This window comes from Littorina saxatilis, linkage group LG17 (genome assembly GCF_037325665.1).
Source record: "Littorina saxatilis isolate snail1 linkage group LG17, US_GU_Lsax_2.0, whole genome shotgun sequence".
In the NCBI taxonomy this organism is placed as follows: Eukaryota; Metazoa; Mollusca; class Gastropoda; order Littorinimorpha; family Littorinidae; genus Littorina; species Littorina saxatilis.
The window spans coordinates 46,121,846-46,127,609 of NC_090261.1; the positions used below are offsets into that span (position 1 = coordinate 46,121,846).

General features: G+C 40.1%; 1 long non-coding RNA gene across 1 annotated transcript; it reads left to right on the top strand.

The window, feature by feature from the left end:
- The first annotated feature begins 1,289 nt into the window (after positions 1-1,289).
- On the top strand, positions 1,290-4,759 carry LOC138953427 (uncharacterized). Its single transcript, XR_011451528.1, has 2 exons — positions 1,290-1,442; positions 3,128-4,759. It is a non-coding gene; the product is annotated as an uncharacterized lncRNA (long non-coding RNA).
- The last annotated feature ends 1,005 nt before the right edge of the window (positions 4,760-5,764 follow it).

Sequence of the window (5,764 nt, forward strand, 5' to 3'; positions counted from 1 at the left end):
TTACCGAAACTACGTGATTTGTGAGATGCGCACACCGCCGGAAACACGCCAATTCCCGTACGACTTCCGGCCGCCATAGCAGCTTCTCCAAAACCGGTCTTACTTTATCAGGTTAATCCTTCCTTTTAGGGTCCTTTTTTCCTAACTTGACTGATTTATTCCTTCGGTTAACCATTTGTTTTGACCTGCGGTAAGTGTATTTTCCTTATTTGTTGTCGCAAATGCTTAGAATTTGTTCGAACAATGGACAGCACTGAATCAGTGCCTGAAATCCAAATCCACGCGGATGAAGTGGATCAATTGTTAGACTTGCCTTGTTCAAGTCAAAAGGACAAACATGTGTCAAATGAAAAAGAAGGGAAGAAAAAGAATCAGAAAAAACCTCGGTTAGAGGCAGTGACCATTCCAATCGATTGGAATAACATGAAAAAACAAAACGAACGTATCCTAGCGCTGCTAGGTCAGGGCCAAGGCCAGACCGAAGGCGAATCGCCTGATGATCATGGTTCGAAGATGACACAAAGACAAAAGCGAAAAGCAGAGTCACAAGAATCTGGAGACGAATCTGATTCGTTCGAAGATTATGATGATCAAATAGAATCGATGATCAGAGTGAACGAAGGTGAAACTTGTGGTCAAACTTGTGGCACTAGTAATTCTGACACTGAAATGGCAGAAATAGAACAAGAGTTCGACAATGCTGAAAAGCTTGCACCAGAAATACCGGAAGGTATCGCGAAGCTGGTTGATGAGACCATGGCAAAAGGTCAAATTTCAGAAGAAAAAATGAAAGAAAAAATGAACAAGTATGCCAGACCTAAAAACTTGAAGGTTGTTGTTCCAAAGGTCAATCCGGAGATATGGTCAATACTTGACCGTGCAACAAGAGGTGCAGATTTGAAACTACAGCAGTATCAGAAAGCGCTGTGTACAGCGACCTATGCACTCACAAACATATGGCAAACCATACTGAAAAGTGAATCACCCGAAATTCGGGGACTCATGAAAGGTGTAGCAGATTCTATTGCACTTGTACAGAAAACAAACCATGATCTGTCAATCGACAGAAGGGGGAAAATTTCAAATGCTCAACTGAACAAAAAGTACAAAAAACTTGGTTCTGCTGAAGTTCCAATCACAGATATGTTGTTTGGCAATGACCTGAAAGCTGCATGTGCAAACATTGATACAACAGCTAGAATGGGCCTGGGTCTCAGTCAGTCAAGTGGAGTAAAAGGTCAAAAGTTTTTTCCACAAAACCCCTTTGCAAAAAACGATTGGAATTGGAGGCCAAGAGGTGCAGGAAGAACCTGGACACCAAGAGGCAGAATGAGAGGGAGAGGACCTTACCGTGCACGGGGCAGAATGAACTACCGCGGCAGCGGACGAACCGAGTGGCAACAAGGCCAGCAGTAGCTCCACTACCTTCTCTGCCAAAATCTGTATTAAGTAAAGATACAATACCTAACCGCCCTTTTGAAGCAGGTAGACTAAAAAAGTTTGTTCAAAAATGGGAAGAAATAACATCAGACCCATTTATTCTTGACATGGTGTGCGGTGCTGATATTCCAATAGATGAGTTTTCTGACTTAAATTCTGAAAATCTTTCTTACTTGAAAAATCAAGTACAAGGAAATCTATGGACAAAAATGGATTCGGAAATTGAAAAACTGTTATCCTTGGGAGTTATTGAAAAATCGGTGCATCAGGAAGATGAAATTATCTCCCCTGTTTTCATGGTCCCAAAACCTGATGGCTCCTACCGTCTCATTTTGAATCTAAAAAAGTTTAATGATTCAGTACAATATGAGCACTTTAAGATGGACAATCTTACGTCAGCAACTCAAATGATGATAAGAGGCTGCTACATGGCTTCAGTGGATCTCAGACATGCATACTACTCTGTACCAATAAAAGCAGAATGCAGGAAATACCTCAAATTCATGTGGAGAAACAAACTTTATCAGTATACCTGCTTCCCAAATGGACTAAGTAACTGCCCTCGTTATTTCACAAAGTTAATGAAACCAGTCTATGCCACACTCAGATCACAGGGATATTTATCCACTTCCTTTATTGATGATAGTTATCTGCAAGGTAATTCTTTTGAAGAGTGTGCAGAGAATGTGTCAAAGACAGTGAAATTACTCGATTCACTGGGATTTATTATCCACACAGAGAAATCAGTCCTCAAACCCTGCAAGAAACTGAGGTACTTGGGGTTTCTTTTAAACTCTGAAGATATGACAGTTACTTTACCCCTGGAAAGAAAGCAAAAAGTTGTGCTCGCATGTTCAGAACTGAAAAGAAAGAAGAGGGTGACCATAAGAGAACTGGCACAAGTTATAGGCCAGTTGGTAGCAACCTTTCCAGCTGTTCAGTGGGGCCCACTGTTTTATAGGAGTTTAGACAGACTGAAATCCACATCGTTAAAATTTTCTGCAGGAAATTTTGAATCGCTGACAAGCTTGACAGATAAGACAACAGAAGAACTAGACTGGTGGATTGAAAATTTAGATTCCTCTTTTTTCCCCATTGAAAAAACTAATCCTGAAGTTGAAATCCAGACGGATGCTGCAAGTTCAGGTGGTTGGGGAGCTGTTTGTGGTCAAATTAAGACTGGAGGGCGATGGTCCGAAACAGAAATGAATTTGCACATCAATGTTCTAGAAATGATGGCAATTTTGTACGCTTTGAAAAGTTTCAAAGAAATGATCACAGGAAAACATGTAAAAGTCTTGACAGACAACACATGTGCAGTCTCCTATATATCCAATATGGGAGGATCGCGTTCTCCAGATTGCAATAACGTTGCAAAACAAATTTGGATGTGGTGCAAGGAAAATGGTATTTGGATATCAATTTCACATATCCCAGGAATACTGAATACAGAAGCTGACGTTTTGTCAAGACAATTCAATGATCGTACTGAGTGGAAATTGAATCATGATATTTTCTGCAAATTAAAAGATCGTCTGCTGAAGCCAGACATCGATCTATTTGCATCACGATTAAATTTTCAGATGAAACCATTCGTGTCCTGGATACCAGACCCAGAAGCCTTGGCCATTGATGCCTTTACCCAAGATTGGTCAAAATGGTTAATATATGCCTTTCCGCCTTTCAGCTTGCTGCAGAAAGTGCTCAACAAATGGCAGCGCGACAGAGCGGAAGGAATCTTGATCGTTCCAAAGTGGCCTACGGCAGTATGGTACCCCCAGATGTTGAAAATGCTGACACAAGAGCCTGTTCTTCTTCCAAAGGGAAAGCTTACCATTCATCTACCACATACGCAAGATGTGCATCCGCTCCACAGGACTCTGCAACTTCTGGCTTGTTGCTTATCAGGAAATCCCTCGAAGCAAGAGGAGTTCAAGGTGAGACTTTCCAAGTTATCTGGGCATCGTGGCGACCTTCAACCAGACAGCAGTATGCCTCCTACCTCAGCAGATGGAGCAAGTTTTGTGTGCAGTGCCAGTGTGATCCCCTTCGTCCGACTATAGATGAGGTGTTACAGTTCTTGACTAAGCTGTATGAAGATGGCTTAGGATACAGTGCTATAAACACTGCAAGGAGTGCACTATCTGCAGTGGTTATTCTACCAGACAATAAAACAGTAGGATGTCACCCTTTAGTAATTCGATTTCTAAAGGGAATCTTTGAACTGCGTACACCACAACCAAGATACAATGAAACTTGGGATGTAGACAAAGTTTTGCAGTTTTTCAGAAACATGGGTGAAAATTCTGAACTTTCATTGAAGGATTTGACTTTAAAATTGTGTTCCTTGTTGTTGTTAATTACTGCCCACAGAGTGCAGACAATTCATTTGATCAGGTTGAGAAATATTTGTTTTCATGATGATGGATGTACAATTTACATAACTGAAAAGTTGAAGCAGTCTAGACCTGGCTTTCATCCAAAACCTTTGCAGTTACCGTTTTATACAGAAGACAAAACTTTGTGTGTGGTGACTTGTCTTCGACAGTACATTAATAGTACTGTAGAATTCAGATGTGAGAGTGATGAGACTGACCAGTTACTTTTGTGTTACCAACAGCCACATGGACCAGCGGCGAAAGACACCATAGCTAGGTGGCTAAAAACTGTACTCATACGCGCAGGAATTACAAATTTTGCACCCCACAGCTTTCGGGGCGCATCATCTTCAGCAATGTTCAAGTCGGGTGTTGCTGTTCAAGATATTTTGAAAGTGGCAGGCTGGTCAAATGTATCCACTTTCAAAAAGTTCTATAACAAACCACTGGAAAGTAAAGATAAATCAAACACTATCTTAAACTATTATGCGAAAGTTGGAAAATAAAAATCTTCCAGCTCAGTAATCTAAGTTTGATTACATTCTGATAATTTGGTTTTTTGGAGGGGCTGCTGTGGTGGCCGGAAGTCGTATGAGCAATCGAACTTTGATTACATTCTGATAATTTGCATTGGGACAGTTAAAAAATTCAAGACAAGGGAGCTAACAAATGGAGATCTAGAGACAATTATCTCCCTGGCTCCATGTAAGAAAAGCAAATGTTTTTGTGGACAATTGATCCATTGTTTTCAAATGTGTTGTAGTGTTTATTGTTTCTTTGGTTATGAAGAAATTGCAATTCCCATAATGAATGGAGAATAAATGCATCACTTATTTTTTGTAATACATGGTTGTTTCAAACAATGTATGTTTGGTGTAAAAGCCAAGACAGGTGTTCACTATTCTCATGTTGTCCTTTGAGAATAAATGTTTGACATTTCACTTTAGTGTGACTTTGATTATTCCTTTGTTTGAAATATAATCTTTAATCAACCAACTTTAAAATCTCACAAATCACGTAGTTTCGGTAAACTACGAGAAGTGGAATTCAAAACATAAACGAGTACTCACCTGAGTCGAAGTTTGTGTAGAATTCCACGATGTAGTTTACAGGAACGGAGGGATATGTGCCCACCCTTCAGTTTCACCCTCTCCAATAAAGGAAATAAGCTAATTTATCAAATGTAAATACAACCGAAACATTTTTGGTTGCTTAAAGAAAAATCAGATCATCTGATATGGTTATATCAGATGACCTGTGCTGTGAAAAATGGCGTGTTTCCGGCGGTGTGCGCATCTCACATATCCCTCCGTTCCTGTAAACTACATCGTGGAATTCTACACAAACTTCGACTCAGGTGAGTACTCGTTTATGTTTTGAATTATCTCCCTTGTTTTTCTGATAACGTTCGTAAAAGGCTACAGATGTAAATACTTTGATGTAAAGAATAATCCTACAAAGTTTCAATCACATCCGATGAACTTTGTCAAAGATATAAAATGTCTAATTTTTCCTTTGACGCTGACCTGTGACCTTGAAAAAGGTCAAAGGTCAACGAAACCATCGTTAAAGTGTAGAGGTCATTGGAGGTCACGACTAAACAAAATATGAGCCCGATCGCTTTGATAGTTTCCGAGAAAAGATATAAAATGTCTAATTTTTCCTTTGACGCTGACCTGTGACCTTGAAAAAGGTTAAAGGTCAACGAAACCATCGTTAAAGTGTAGAGGTCATTGGAGGTCACGACTAAACAAAATATGAGCCCGATCGCTTTGATAGTTTCCGAGAAAAGTCCAACGTTAAGGTGGTGTCTACGGACGGCCGGCCGGCCGGCCGGACAGACTAACACTGACCGATTACATAGAGTCACTTTTTCTCAAGTGACTCAAAAACTAAACGCACGAAAGAACTCATTTTGCTTTATGGTTTTATTACAAACGTTCATA